This window comes from Chiloscyllium punctatum, chromosome 36 (assembly GCF_047496795.1).
Source record: "Chiloscyllium punctatum isolate Juve2018m chromosome 36, sChiPun1.3, whole genome shotgun sequence".
Taxonomy (NCBI): Eukaryota; Metazoa; Chordata; class Chondrichthyes; order Orectolobiformes; family Hemiscylliidae; genus Chiloscyllium; species Chiloscyllium punctatum.
In genome coordinates this window covers 30,883,631-30,899,577 of record NC_092774.1, presented here as the reverse complement: position 1 = coordinate 30,899,577, position 15,947 = coordinate 30,883,631, and the positions used below count along the sequence as shown (strand labels likewise).

Below are 15,947 nucleotides of genomic sequence, written 5' to 3'. Positions count from 1 at the left end.
AAGATTCAATGGACCCAAAAGGGAATTCGGTGGTCACGTTCAGATGTGCAGATTTCCGCTGAGAAGGCGAGAGAATGAAACGACTAGAGTCACACGTTTGTTTAAGTGTAGAACCAGCAGAGCGAAGGTGGGCCGCATAGCCTCCGTCTGCGCTGTGACACATGTTGTGATTCAGTGTGAAATCACAGTTCGACCGACAGAATGTGGGAATTTAGAAAAAAGTTTATATTGACACAGCCTCCATACGTCTGCGAAACAGCATATCACACGACACCAGTGGAGGTCTTTGACATCAGGCTCGAAGGTGCCTGCCGCGTGCCAGACAAAAACCTGAAGTGTTAGATTAGATTACTTACAGTGTGGAAACAGGCCCTCCGACCCAACAAGCCCACACCGCCCCGCCGAAGCGCAACCCACCCATACCCGTCCATCTACATCTACCCCTTACCTAACACTACGGGCAATTTAGCATGGCCAATTCACCTGACCTGCACATCTTTGGACTGTGGGAGGAAACCGGAGCACTCGGAGGAATCCCACGCAAACACGGGGAGAACGTGCAAACTTCACACAGACAGTCGCCTGAGGCGGGAATTGAACCCGGGTCTCCGGCGCTGCGAGGCAGCAGTGCTAACCACTGTGCAACCAATTCCCCGAACGGCAGCAGAGTGGCGCAGCGGGAGCGTGCTGGGCCCATAACCCAGAAGTCGATGGATCGAAACCATCCTCTGCTATCGTTCACTGTCACCTTGATCTGCTTTCTTCAGCAAGCTGCCTTTGCATCTACTTGCCGATATGTTCATATCGATCCACTCCATTCAAACGGCATGGGTTTTAGAGGTCTCAGTGGTATTCTGTTCTTGGTCGGTTTCCTCTGAACTGAATCGCAAAACCGGTTCTCTACGATGCTAATGAGCTGTTAAAGTTGAAACTCAGACATCGTCCCCCACTTTTTGGACGGATACCACCGATTGTGAATAACCTCAGAGAGAGAGAGAGAGACAAGTGACAGACAGTCGCCGTGGAATCCATGGGCTGAATGGCTTCTGTCTGCGCGAGAATGATGCTACGTGTTGCTGAGGGAGCAAAAATGGTTCATTTTTAACCGTCCCTTCCGTGTTGGACTGCCTGCAGTCCCTCAGCTCAGGGCGGTGGGGATGACTCTCAGTGAGTGAAGGTTTCACACGGATTCTCTTCATCTGGGACACTTGGGGCTCAGATGTTAACTGCTGCGCGGTCGCAGCAAAGAAAGCGATGCCCGCTTTGCAATAGACTTTCTGTAAGATTGCTGCGTGAAGACGATTTCTGAACACCAAGCAGGCTGCACAACAATGTGAATTTACCTGGGCGAAGAGTCCTCGGTGTTCATTTCTCTCTGTCCTGCCAGCACAGCATCTTTCTGTCTCTCCGATAACAGACCTTTGGAGAAAGTTCACAATCAAAGTTGTTCATGTTCCCCGCATTAATGTAACTGACACCTCTCACCCCAAGAGTTTCAGAGAGAGAGAGAGAGAGAAAGAGGGAGAGAAAGCAGAAGAGCGAATGGACTCTTACCCTCCCCCAACCCTACATTCCCCCACCCCCCTCCCCCCAGAACAACGTGCAAGTAGAAATAAAATGGTTTAATTATCCGCCAGTGGAGATAGTCCAGTTCCTGGGGATGAGACAAACATCAGCCCCCCCGGGGACAGAATGACAAGCAGATGTTCTGGAAAGGCTTTGCTGCTTGCAATTCTTGCAGCAATGTGGAATGTACTTCACACTGAGCAAGTTTCAGCTGGCTCAGAGTCTCCAATGTTCATTGCTGTGTTTGCCGCCAGCTCAGAGAGAGAACAATAGGCAGGACGTAGGAGTGAATAACGATCCGCGTGAGAATGCGAATAACTGTTAATGGAGACTGTTAGTGGCTAACAATACGTCGTGTGTCATAGCAGACGAGGTGATAAACAGGAGTCTTTTGTGTGGTAGGGGTCAAGGACATGGGGGAGTTCAGGCCCTATAGTTATAGAACTCGATATTGAAGACCGGAGGGCTGTAAGGTCTCCAAGTGGAAAATGAGATGTTGTTCTTTCATCTGGAGCTCGAACACTGCTGCAAGCCTGAGACAGGGATGTTGGCCAGGGAACAGGGTGATGTGTTAAAGTGGCAGGCAACCGCAAGGTCAGGGCCTTGAGTTTCTGCGGGCAGAAGCGGGATGTTCTGCGAAGCAGTCACCCAGTTTATGCTTCATGCTACGTTGGGCAAACGACACTGTGAGCAGCGAATGCGGTGGAATGAAATAGCAGCAGGGAGACTGGATGAGAAGCAACTGTTCGGGAAAGTCTTTGCCGCTTGCAATTCTGAGAGCAATCTCAAATGTACTTCATACTGAGCATGTCTCAGGTCGCTCAAGAGGTCTGGGGCATTACTTACGCGCGTGCTTTCTGGCTCGTTGGTCTAGGCGTATGATTCTCGCTTAGGGTCTGTTACTGCGCTGATTTGCGAGAGGTCCCGGGTTCAAATCCCGGACGAGCCCGTGTTTTTTTTTTTAAACTTGACTTGTGCAAAACTGCCTGATTAACTTTCTCAAAAAGCACCTTCGTGAAACCAGCGTGGGCTGCCTGGAGTACGAATGAGGCAGAAAACAGAGAAATGAAATGGTTGGAGATCGTGTTCAACAAGCTACTTGGATGCTGCCTGAACTGCTGTGCTCTTCCAGCACCACTAATCCAGAATCTGGTTTCCAGCATCTGCAGTCATTGTTTTTACCATAGTGCTCAACAGGTTGACGTGAGTGGTGCGGTGTTTGAGGAATGTCAGCAATCAAGGTAGATTGGAAAATTGGGACAGCTCTCCTCGGAGAACCGAACTTTTCCAAGTCATGAGGGACCTAGAAACAGGAAATAATGTTGTGAAAATGCTCCCACGCCTGAAAGGATCCATAACGATTCGGCAGAATTTTAAGTCACGAGGAAAAGAAGTAAAAGTGACATTAGGAAGAACGTTTTCGTACAGGGAGTGGTGAGGGTCAGTAAGTCCCTGTCTGACATTGACAAAGAGGAAGATTCAATGGACCCAAAAGGGAATTCGGTGGTCACGTTCAGATGTGCAGATTTCCGCTGAGAAGGCGAGAGAATGAAACGACTAGAGTCACACGTTTACTTAAGTGTAGAACCAGCAGAGCGAAGGTGGGCCGCAGAACCTCCGTCTGCGCTGTGACACATGTTGTGATTCAGTGTGAAATCACAGTTCGACCGACAGAATGTGGGAATTTAGAAAAAAGTTTATATTTACACAGCCTCCATACGTCTGCGAAACAGCATATCACACGACAGTAGTGGAGGTCTTTGACATCAGGCTCGAAGGTGCCTGCCGCGTGCCAGACAAAAGCCTGAAGTGTTCTGTGCAACCAGCTACCCCAGCGGCAGCAGAGTGGCGCCGCGGGAGCGTGCTGGGCCCATAACCCAGAAGTCGATGGATCGAAACCATCCTCTGCTATCGTTCACTGTCACCTTGATCTGCTTTCTTCAGCAAGCTGCCTTTGCATCTACTTGCCGATATGTTCATATCGATCCACTCCATTCAAATGGCATGGGTTTGAGAGGTCTCAGTGGTATTCTGTTCTTGGTCGGTTTCCTCTGAACTGAATCGCAAAACCGGTTCTCTACGATGCTAATGAGCTGTTAAAGTTGAAACTCAGACATCGTCCCCCACTTTTTGGACGGATACCACCGATTGTGAATAACCTCAGAGAGAGAGAGAGAGACAAGTGACAGACAGTCGCCGTGGAATCCAGGGGCTGAATGGCTTCTGTCTGCGCGAGAATGATGCTACGTGTTGCTGAGGGAGCAAAAATGGTTCTTTTTAACCGTCCCTTCCGTGTTGGACTGCCTGCAGTCCCTCAGCTCAGGGCGGTGGGGATGACTCTCAGTGAGTGAAGGTTTCACACGGATTCTCTTCATCTGGGACACTTGGGGCTCAGATGTTAACTGCTGCGCGGTCGCAGCAAAGAAAGCGATGCCCGCTTTGCAATAGACTTTCTGTAAGATTGCTGCGTGAAGACGATTTCTGAACACCAAGCAGGCTGCACAACAATGTGAATTTACCTGGGCGAAGAGTCCTCGGTGTTCATTTCTCTCTGTCCTGCCAGCACAGCATCTTTCTGTCTCTCCGATAACAGACCTTTGGAGAAAGTTCACAATCAAAGTTGTTCATGTTCCCCGCATTAATGTAACTGACACCTCTCACCCCAAGAGTTTCAGAGAGAGAGAGAGAGAGAGAAAGAGGGAGAGAAAGCAGAAGAGCGAATGGACTCTTACCCTCCCCCAACCCTACATTCCCCCACCCCCCTCCCCCCAGAACAACGTGCAAGTAGAAATAAAATGGTTTAATTATCCGCCAGTGGAGATAGTCCAGTTCCTGGGGATGAGACAAACATCAGCCCCCCCGGGGACAGAATGACAAGCAGATGTTCTGGAAAGGCTTTGCTGCTTGCAATTCTTGCAGCAATGTGGAATGTACTTCACACTGAGCAAGTTTCAGCTGGCTCAGAGTCTCCAATGTTCATTGCTGTGTTTGCCGCCAGCTCAGAGAGAGAACAATAGGCAGGACGTAGGAGTGAATAACGATCCGCGTGAGAATGCGAATAACTGTTAATGGAGACTGTTAGTGGCTAACAATACGTCGTGTGTCATAGCAGACGAGGTGATAAACAGGAGTCTTTTGTGTGGTAGGGGTCAAGGACATGGGGGAGTTCAGGCCCTATAGTTATAGAACTCGATATTGAAGACCGGAGGGCTGTAAGGTCTCCAAGTGGAAAATGAGATGTTGTTCTTTCATCTGGAGCTCGAACACTGCTGCAAGCCTGAGACAGGGATGTTGGCCAGGGAACAGGGTGATGTGTTAAAGTGGCAGGCAACCGCAAGGTCAGGGCCTTGAGTTTCTGCGGGCAGAAGCGGGATGTTCTGCGAAGCAGTCACCCAGTTTATGCTTCATGCTACGTTGGGCAAACGACACTGTGAGCAGCGAATGCGGTGGAATGAAATAGCAGCAGGGAGACTGGATGAGAAGCAACTGTTCGGGAAAGTCTTTGCCGCTTGCAATTCTGAGAGCAATCTCAAATGTACTTCATACTGAGCATGTCTCAGGTCGCTCAAGAGGTCTGGGGCATTACTTACGCGCGTGCTTTCTGGCTCGTTGGTCTAGGCGTATGATTCTCGCTTAGGGTCTGTTCCTGCGCTGATTTGCGAGAGGTCCCGGGTTCAAATCCCGGACGAGCCCGTGTTTTTTTTTTAAACTTGACTTGTGCAAAACTGCCTGATTAACTTTCTCAAAAAGCACCTTCGTGAAACCAGCGTGGGCTGCCTGGAGTACGAATGAGGCAGAAAACAGAGAAATGAAATGGTTGGAGATCGTGTTCAACAAGCTACTTGGATGCTGCCTGAACTGCTGTGCTCTTCCAGCACCACTAATCCAGAATCTGGTTTCCAGCATCTGCAGTCATTGTTTTTACCATAGTGCTCAACCGGTTGACGTGAGTGGTGCGGTGTTTGAGGAATGTCAGCAATCAAGGTAGATTGGAAAATTGGGACAGCTCTCCTCGGAGAACCGAACTTTTCCAAGTCATGAGGGACCTAGAAACAGGAAATAATGTTGTGAAAATGCTCCCACGCCTGAAAGGATCCATAACGATTCGGCAGAATTTTAAGTCACGAGGAAAAGAAGTAAAAGTGACATTAGGAAGAACGTTTTCGTACAGGGAGTGGTGAGGGTCAGTAAGTCCCTGTCTGACATTGACAAAGAGGAAGATTCAATGGACCCAAAAGGGAATTCGGTGGTCACGTTCAGATGTGCAGATTTCCGCTGAGAAGGCGAGAGAATGAAACGACTAGAGTCACACGTTTACTTAAGTGTAGAACCAGCAGAGCGAAGGTGGGCCGCAGAGCCTCCGTCTGCGCTGTGACACATGTTGTGATTCAGTGTGAAATCACAGTTCGACCGACAGAATGTGGGAATTTAGAAAAAAGTTTATATTTACACAGCCTCCATACGTCTGCGAAACAGCATATCACACGACAGCAGTGGAGGTCTTTGACATCAGGCTCGAAGGTGCCTGCCGCGTGCCAGACAAAAGCCTGAAGTGTTCTGTGCAACCAGCTACCCCAGCGGCAGCAGAGTGGCGCCGCGGGAGCGTGCTGGGCCCATAACCCAGAAGTCGATGGATCGAAACCATCCTCTGCTATTGTTCACTGTCACCTTGATCTGCTTTCTTCAGCAAGCTGCCTTTGCATCTACTTGCCGATATGTTCATATCGATCCACTCCATTCAAACGGCATGGGTTTTAGAGGTCTCAGTGGTATTCTGTTCTTGGTCGGTTTCCTCTGAACTGAATCGCAAAACCGGTTCTCTACGATGCTAATGAGCTGTTAAAGTTGAAACTCAGACATCGTCCCCCACTTTTTGGACGGATACCACCGATTGTGAATAACCTCAGAGAGAGAGAGAGAGACAAGTGACAGACAGTCGCCGTGGAATCCAGGGGCTGAATGGCTTCTGTCTGCGCGAGAATGATGCTACGTGTTGCTGAGGGAGCAAAAATGGTTCATTTTTAACCGTCCCTTCCGTGTTGGACTGCCTGCAGTCCCTCAGCTCAGGGCGGTGGGGATGACTCTCAGTGAGTGAAGGTTTCACACGGATTCTCTTCATCTGGGACACTTGGGGCTCAGATGTTAACTGCTGCGCGGTCGCAGCAAAGAAAGCGATGCCCGCTTTGCAATAGACTTTCTGTAAGATTGCTGCGTGAAGACGATTTCTGAACACCAAGCAGGCTGCACAACAATGTGAATTTACCTGGGCGAAGAGTCCTCGGTGTTCATTTCTCTCTGTCCTGCCAGCACAGCATCTTTCTGTCTCTCCGATAACAGACCTTTGGAGAAAGTTCACAATCAAAGTTGTTCATGTTCCCCGCATTAATGTAACTGACACCTCTCACCCCAAGAGTTTCAGAGAGAGAGAGAGAGAGAAAGAGGGAGAGAAAGCAGAAGAGCGAATGGACTCTTACCCTCCCCCAACCCTACATTCCCCCACCCCCCTCCCCCCAGAACAACGTGCAAGTAGAAATAAAATGGTTTAATTATCCGCCAGTGGAGATAGTCCAGTTCCTGGGGATGAGACAAACATCAGCCCCCCCGGGGACAGAATGACAAGCAGATGTTCTGGAAAGGCTTTGCTGCTTGCAATTCTTGCAGCAATGTGGAATGTACTTCACACTGAGCAAGTTTCAGCTGGCTCAGAGTCTCCAATGTTCATTGCTGTGTTTGCCGCCAGCTCAGAGAGAGAACAATAGGCAGGACGTAGGAGTGAATAACGATCCGCGTGAGAATGCGAATAACTGTTAATGGAGACTGTTAGTGGCTAACAATACGTCGTGTGTCATAGCAGACGAGGTGATAAACAGGAGTCTTTTGTGTGGTAGGGGTCAAGGACATGGGGGAGTTCAGGCCCTATAGTTATAGAACTCGATATTGAAGACCGGAGGGCTGTAAGGTCTCCAAGTGGAAAATGAGATGTTGTTCTTTCATCTGGAGCTCGAACACTGCTGCAAGCCTGAGACAGGGATGTTGGCCAGGGAACAGGATGATGTGTTAAAGTGGCAGACAACCGCAAGGTCAGGGCCTTGAGTTTCTGCGGGCAGAAGCGGGATGTTCTGCGAAGCAGTCACCCAGTTTATGCTTCATGCTACGTTGGGCAAACGACACTGTGAGCAGCGAATGCGGTGGAATGAAATAGCAGCAGGGAGACTGGATGAGAAGCAGCTGTTCGGGAAAGTCTTTGCCGCTTGCAATTCTGAGAGCAATCTCAAATGTATTTCATACTGAGCATGTCTCAGGTCGCTCAAGAGGTCTGGGGCATTTCCTGCGCGCGTGCTTTCTGGCTCGTTGGTCTAGGCGTATGATTCTCGCTTAGGGTCTGTTACTGCGCTGATTTGCGAGAGGTCCCTGGTTCAAATCCTGGACGAGCCCGTGTTTTTTTTTAACTTGACTTGTGCAAAACTGCCTGATTAACTTTCTCAAAAAGCACCTTCGTGAAACCAGCGTGGGCTGCCTGGAGTACGAATGAGGCAGAAAACAGAGAAATGAAATGGTTGGAGATCGTGTTCAACAAGCTACTTGGATGCTGCCTGAACTGCTGTGCTCTTCCAGCACCACTAATCCAGAATCTGGTTTCCAGCATCTGCAGTCATTGTTTTTACCATAGTGCTCAACCGGTTGACGTGAGTGGTGCGGTGTTTGAGGAATGTCAGCAATCAAGGTAGATTGGAAAATTGGGACAGCTCTCCTCGGAGAACCGAACTTTTCCAAGTCATGAGGGACCTAGAAACAGGAAATAATGTTGTGAAAATGCTCCCACGCCTGAAAGGATCCATAACGATTCGGCAGAATTTTAAGTCACGAGGAAAAGAAGTAAAAGTGACATTAGGAAGAACGTTTTCGTACAGGGAGTGGTGAGGGTCAGTAAGTCCCTGTCTGACATTGACAAAGAGGAAGATTCAATGGACCCAAAAGGGAATTCGGTGGTCACGTTCAGATGTGCAGATTTCCGCTGAGAAGGCGAGAGAATGAAACGACTAGAGTCACACGTTTACTTAAGTGTAGAACCAGCAGAGCGAAGGTGGGCCGCAGAGCCTCCGTCTGCGCTGTGACACATGTTGTGATTCAGTGTGAAATCACAGTTCGACCGACAGAATGTGGGAATTTAGAAAAAAGTTTATATTTACACAGCCTCCATACGTCTGCGAAACAGCATATCACACGACAGCAGTGGAGGTCTTTGACATCAGGCTCGAAGGTGCCTGCCGCGTGCCAGACAAAAGCCTGAAGTGTTCTGTGCAACCAGCTACCCAAGCGGCAGCAGAGTGGCGCAGCGGGAGCGTGCTGGGCCCATAACCCAGAGGTCGATGGATCGAAACCATCCTCTGCTATCGTTCACTGTCACCTTGATCTGCTTTCTTTAGCAAGCTGCCTTTGCATCTACTTGCCGATATGTTCATATCGATCCACTCCATTCAAACGGCATGGGTTTTAGAGGTCTCAGTGGTATTCTGTTCTTGGTCGGTTTCCTCTGAACTGAATCGCAAAACCGGTTCTCTACGATGCTAATGAGCTGTTAAAGTTGAAACTCAGACATCGTCCCCCACTTTTTGGACGGATACCACCGATTGTGAATAACCTCAGAGAGAGAGAGAGAGACAAGTGACAGACAGTCGCCGTGGAATCCATGGGCTGAATGGCTTCTGTCTGCGCGAGAATGATGCTACGTGTTGCTGAGGGAGCAAAAATGGTTCATTTTTAACCGTCCCTTCCGTGTTGGACTGCCTGCAGTCCCTCAGCTCAGGGCGGTGGGGATGACTCTCAGTGAGTGAAGGTTTCACACGGATTCTCTTCATCTGGGACACTTGGGGCTCAGATGTTAACTGCTGCGCGGTCGCAGCAAAGAAAGCGATGCCCGCTTTGCAATAGACTTTCTGTAAGATTGCTGCGTGAAGACGATTTCTGAACACCAAGCAGGCTGCACAACAATGTGAATTTACCTGGGCGAAGAGTCCTCGGTGTTCATTTCTCTCTGTCCTGCCAGCACAGCATCTTTCTGTCTCTCCGATAACAGACCTTTGGAGAAAGTTCACAATCAAAGTTGTTCATGTTCCCCGCATTAATGTAACTGACACCTCTCACCCCAAGAGTTTCAGAGAGAGAGATAGAGAAAGAGGGAGAGAAAGCAGAAGAGCGAATGGACTCTTACCCTCCCCCAACCCTACATTCCCCCACCCCCCTCCCCCCAGAACAACGTGCAAGTAGAAATAAAATGGTTTAATTATCCGCCAGTGGAGATAGTCCAGTTCCTGGGGATGAGACAAACATCAGCCCCCCCGGGGACAGAATGACAAGCAGATGTTCTGGAAAGGCTTTGCTGCTTGCAATTCTTGCAGCAATGTGGAATGTACTTCACACTGAGCAAGTTTCAGCTGGCTCAGAGTCTCCAATGTTCATTGCTGTGTTTGCCGCCAGCTCAGAGAGAGAACAATAGGCAGGACGTAGGAGTGAATAACGATCCGCGTGAGAATGCGAATAACTGTTAATGGAGACTGTTAGTGGCTAACAATACGTCGTGTGTCATAGCAGACGAGGTGATAAACAGGAGTCTTTTGTGTGGTAGGGGTCAAGGACATGGGGGAGTTCAGGCCCTATAGTTATAGAACTCGATATTGAGGACCGGAGGGCTGTAAGGTCTCCAAGTGGAAAATGAGATGTTGTTCTTTCATCTGGAGCTCGAACACTGCTGCAAGCCTGAGACAGGGATGTTGGCCAGGGAACAGGGTGATGTGTTAAAGTGGCAGGCAACCGCAAGGTCAGGTCCTTGAGTTTCTGCGGGCAGAAACGGGATGTTCTGCGAAGCAGTCACCCAGTTTATGCTTCATGCTACATTGGGCAAACGACACTGTGAGCAGCGAATGCGGTGGAATGAAATAGCAGCAGGGAGACTGGATGAGAAGCAACTGTTCGGGAAAGTCTTTGCCGCTTGCAATTCTGAGAGCAATCTCAAATGTACTTCATACTGAGCATGTCTCAGGTCGCTCAAGAGGTCTGGGGCATTTCCTGCGCGCGTGCTTTCTGGCTCGTTGGTCTAGGCGTATGATTCTCGCTTAGGGTCTGTTACTGCGCTGATTTGCGAGAGGTCCCTGGTTCAAATCCCGGACGAGCCCGTGTTTTTTTTTAACTTGACTTTTGCAAAACTGCCTGATTAACTTTCTCAAAAAGCACCTTCGTGAAACCAGCGTGGGCTGCCTGGAGTACGAATGAGGCAGAAAACAGAGAAATGAAATGGTTGGAGATCGTGTTCAACAAGCTACTTGGATGCTGCCTGAACTGCTGTGCTCTTCCAGCACCACTAATCCAGAATCTGGTTTCCAGCATCTGCAGTCATTGTTTTTACCATAGTGCTCAACCGGTTGACGTGAGTGGTGCGGTGTTTGAGGAATGTCAGCAATCAAGGTAGATTGGAAAATTGGGACAGCTCTCCTCGGAGAACCGAACTTTTCCAAGTCATGAGGGACCTAGAAACAGGAAATAATGTTGTGAAAATGCTCCCACGCCTGAAAGGATCCATAACGATTCGGCAGAATTTTAAGTCACGAGGAAAAGAAGTAAAAGTGACATTAGGAAGAACGTTTTCGTACAGGGAGTGGTGAGGGTCAGTAAGTCCCTGTCTGACATTGACAAAGAGGAAGATTCAATGGACCCAAAAGGGAATTCGGTGGTCACGTTCAGATGTGCAGATTTCCGCTGAGAAGGCGAGAGAATGAAACGACTAGAGTCACACGTTTACTTAAGTGTAGAACCAGCAGAGCGAAGGTGGGCCGCAGAGCCTCCGTCTGCGCTGTGACACATGTTGTGATTCAGTGTGAAATCACAGTTCGACCGACAGAATGTGGGAATTTAGAAAAAAGTTTATATTTACACAGCCTCCATACGTCTGCGAAACAGCATATCACACGACAGCAGTGGAGGTCTTTGACACCAGGCTCGAAGGTGCCTTCAGCGTGCCAGACAAAAGCCTGAAGTGTTCTGTGCAACCAGCTCACCAAGCGGCAGCAGAGTGGCGCAGCGGGAGCGTGCTGGGCCCATAACCCAGAGGTCGATGGATCGAAACCATCCTCTGCTATCGTTCACTGTCACCTTGATCTGCTTTCTTCAGCAAGCTGCCTTTGCATCTACTTGCCGATATGTTCATATCGATCCACTCCATTCAAACGGCATGGGTTTTAGAGGTCTCAGTGGTATTCTGTTCTTGGTCGGTTTCCTCTGAACTGAATCGCAAAACCGGTTCTCTACGATGCTAATGAGCTGTTAAAGTTGAAACTCAGACATCGTCCCCCACTTTTTGGACGGATACCACCGATTGTGAATAACCTCAGAGAGAGAGAGAGAGACAAGTGACAGACAGTCGCCGTGGAATCCAGGGGCTGAATGGCTTCTGTCTGCGCGAGAATGATGCTACGTGTTGCTGAGGGAGCAAAAATGGTTCATTTTTAACCGTCCCTTCCGTGTTGGACTGCCTGCAGTCCCTCAGCTCAGGGCGGTGGGGATGACTCTCAGTGAGTGAAGGTTTCACTCGGATTCTCTTCATCTGGGACACTTGGGGCTCAGATGTTAACTGCTGCGCGGTCGCAGCAAAGAAAGCGATGCCCGCTTTGCAATAGACTTTCTGTAAGATTGCTGCGTGAAGACGATTTCTGAACACCAAGCAGGCTGCACAACAATGTGAATTTACCTGGGCGAAGAGTCCTCGGTGTTCATTTCTCTCTGTCCTGCCAGCACAGCATCTTTCTGTCTCTCCGATAACAGACCTTTGGAGAAAGTTCACAATCAAAGTTGTTCATGTTCCCCGCATTAATGTAACTGACACCTCTCACCCCAAGAGTTTCAGAGAGAGAGAGAGAGAGAAAGAGGGAGAGAAAGCAGAAGAGCGAATGGACTCTTACCCTCCCCCAACCCTACATTCCCCCACCCCCCTCCCCCCAGAACAACGTGCAAGTAGAAATAAAATGGTTTAATTATCCGCCAGTGGAGATAGTCCAGTTCCTGGGGATGAGACAAACATCAGCCCCCCCGGGGACAGAATGACAAGCAGATGTTCTGGAAAGGCTTTGCTGCTTGCAATTCTTGCAGCAATGTGGAATGTACTTCACACTGAGCAAGTTTCAGCTGGCTCAGAGTCTCCAATGTTCATTGCTGTGTTTGCCGCCAGCTCAGAGAGAGAACAATAGGCAGGACGTAGGAGTGAATAACGATCCGCGTGAGAATGCGAATAACTGTTAATGGAGACTGTTAGTGGCTAACAATACGTCGTGTGTCATAGCAGACGAGGTGATAAACAGGAGTCTTTTGTGTGGTAGGGGTCAAGGACATGGGGGAGTTCAGGCCCTATAGTTATAGAACTCGATATTGAAGACCGGAGGGCTGTAAGGTCTCCAAGTGGAAAATGAGATGTTGTTCTTTCATCTGGAGCTCGAACACTGCTGCAAGCCTGAGACAGGGATGTTGGCCAGGGAACAGGGTGATGTGTTAAAGTGGCAGGCAACCGCAAGGTCAGGGCCTTGAGTTTCTGCGGGCAGAAGCGGGATGTTCTGCGAAGCAGTCACCCAGTTTATGCTTCATGCTACGTTGGGCAAACGACACTGTGAGCAGCGAATGCGGTGGAATGAAATAGCAGCAGGGAGACTGGATGAGAAGCAGCTGTTCGGGAAAGTCTTTGCCGCTTGCAATTCTGAGAGCAATCTCAAATGTATTTCATACTGAGCATGTCTCAGGTCGCTCAAGAGGTCTGGGGCATTTCTTGCGCGCGTGCTTTCTGGCTCGTTGGTCTAGGCGTATGATTCTCGCTTAGGGTCTGTTACTGCGCTGATTTGCGAGAGGTCCCTGGTTCAAATCCCGGACGAGCCCGTGTTTTTTTTTAACTTGACTTGTGCAAAACTGCCTGATTAACTTTCTCAAAAAGCACCTTCGTGAAACCAGCGTGGGCTGCCTGGAGTACGAATGAGGCAGAAAACAGAGAAATGAAATGGTTGGAGATCGTGTTCAACAAGCTACTTGGATGCTGCCTGAACTGCTGTGCTCTTCCAGCACCACTAATCCAGAATCTGGTTTCCAGCATCTGCAGTCATTGTTTTTACCATAGTGCTCAACCGGTTGACGTGAGTGGTGCGGTGTTTGAGGAATGTCAGCAATCAAGGTAGATTGGAAAATTGGGACAGCTCTCCTCGGAGAACCGAACTTTTCCAAGTCATGAGGGACCTAGAAACAGGAAATAATGTTGTGAAAATGCTCCCACGCCTGAAAGGATCCATAACGATTCGGCAGAATTTTAAGTCACGAGGAAAAGAAGTAAAAGTGACATTAGGAAGAACGTTTTCGTACAGGGAGTGGTGAGGGTCAGTAAGTCCCTGTCTGACATTGACAAAGAGGAAGATTCAATGGACCCAAAAGGGAATTCGGTGGTCACGTTCAGATGTGCAGATTTCCGCTGAGAAGGCGAGAGAATGAAACGACTAGAGTCACACGTTTACTTAAGTGTAGAACCAGCAGAGCGAAGGTGGGCCGCAGAGCCTCCGTCTGCGCTGTGACACATGTTGTGATTCAGTGTGAAATCACAGTTCGACCGACAGAATGTGGGAATTTAGAAAAAAGTTTATATTTACACAGCCTCCATACGTCTGCGAAACAGCATATCACACGACAGCAGTGGAGGTCTTTGACATCAGGCTCGAAGGTGCCTTCAGCGTGCCAGACAAAAGCCTGAAGTGTTCTGTGCAACCAGCTCACCAAGCGGCAGCAGAGTGGCGCAGCGGGAGCGTGCTGGGCCCATAACCCAGAGGTCGATAGATCGAAACCATCCTCTGCTATCGTTCACTGTCACCTTGATCTGCTTTCTTCAGCAAGCTGCCTTTGCATCTACTTGCCGATATGTTCATATCGATCCACTCCATTCAAACGGCATGGGTTTTAGAGGTCTCAGTGGTATTCTGTTCTTGGTCGGTTTCCTCTGAACTGAATCGCAAAACCGGTTCTCTACGATGCTAATGAGCTGTTAAAGTTGAAACTCAGACATCGTCCCCCACTTTTTGGACGGATACCACCGATTGTGAATAACCTCAGAGAGAGAGAGAGAGACAGGTGACAGACAGTCGCCGTGGAATCCAGGGGCTGAATGGCTTCTGTCTGCGCGAGAATGATGCTACGTGTTGCTGAGGGAGCAAAAATGGTTCATTTTTAACCGTCCCTTCCGTGTTGGACTGCCTGCAGTCCCTCAGCTCAGGGCGGTGGGGATGACTCTCAGTGAGTGAAGGTTTCACTCGGATTCTCTTCATCTGGGACACTTGGGGCTCAGATGTTAACTGCTGCGCGGTCGCAGCAAAGAAAGCGATGCCCGCTTTGCAATAGACTTTCTGTAAGATTGCTGCGTGAAGACGATTTCTGAACACCAAGCAGGCTGCACAACAATGTGAATTTACCTGGGCGAAGAGTCCTCGGTGTTCATTTCTCTCTGTCCTGCCAGCACAGCATCTTTCTGTCTCTCCGATAACAGACCTTTGGAGAAAGTTCACAATCAAAGTTGTTCATGTTCCCCGCATTAATGTAACTGACACCTCTCACCCCAAGAGTTTCAGAGAGAGAGAGAGAGAGAAAGAGGGAGAGAAAGCAGAAGAGCGAATGGACTCTTACCCTCCCCCAACCCTACATTCCCCCACCCCCCTCCCCCCAGAACAACGTGCAAGTAGAAATAAAATGGTTTAATTATCCGCCAGTGGAGATAGTCCAGTTCCTGGGGATGAGACAAACATCAGCCCCCCCGGGGACAGAATGACAAGCAGATGTTCTGGAAAGGCTTTGCTGCTTGCAATTCTTGCAGCAATGTGGAATGTACTTCACACTGAGCAAGTTTCAGCTGGCTCAGAGTCTCCAATGTTCATTGCTGTGTTTGCCGCCAGCTCAGAGAGAGAACAATAGGCAGGACGTAGGAGTGAATAACGATCCGCGTGAGAATGCGAATAACTGTTAATGGAGACTGTTAGTGGCTAACAATACGTCGTGTGTCATAGCAGACGAGGTGATAAACAGGAGTCTTTTGTGTGGTAGGGGTCAAGGACATGGGGGAGTTCAGGCCCTATAGTTATAGAACTCGATATTGAAGACCGGAGGGCTGTAAGGTCTCCAAGTGGAAAATGAGATGTTGTTCTTTCATCTGGAGCTCGAACACTGCTGCAAGCCTGAGACAGGGATGTTGGCCAGGGAACAGGGTGATGTGTTAAAGTGGCAGGCAACCGCAAGGTCAGGGCCTTGAGTTTCTGCGGGCAGAAGCGGGATGTTCTGCGAAGCAGTCACCCAGTTTATGCTTCATGCTACGTTGGGCA

At 49.3% G+C, this 15,947-nt stretch overlaps 2 non-coding genes across 2 annotated transcripts; both read left to right on the top strand.

Moving 5' to 3' along the window:
- Positions 1 to 8,888: 8,888 nt before the first annotated feature.
- On the top strand, positions 8,889 to 8,960 carry trnam-cau (transfer RNA methionine (anticodon CAU)). Its single transcript has one exon. It is a non-coding gene; the product is annotated as a tRNA-Met (tRNA).
- Positions 8,961 to 11,626: 2,666 nt separating this feature from the next.
- On the top strand, positions 11,627 to 11,698 carry trnam-cau (transfer RNA methionine (anticodon CAU)). The gene has a single exon. It is a non-coding gene; the product is annotated as a tRNA-Met (tRNA).
- Positions 11,699 to 15,947: the final 4,249 nt, after the last annotated feature.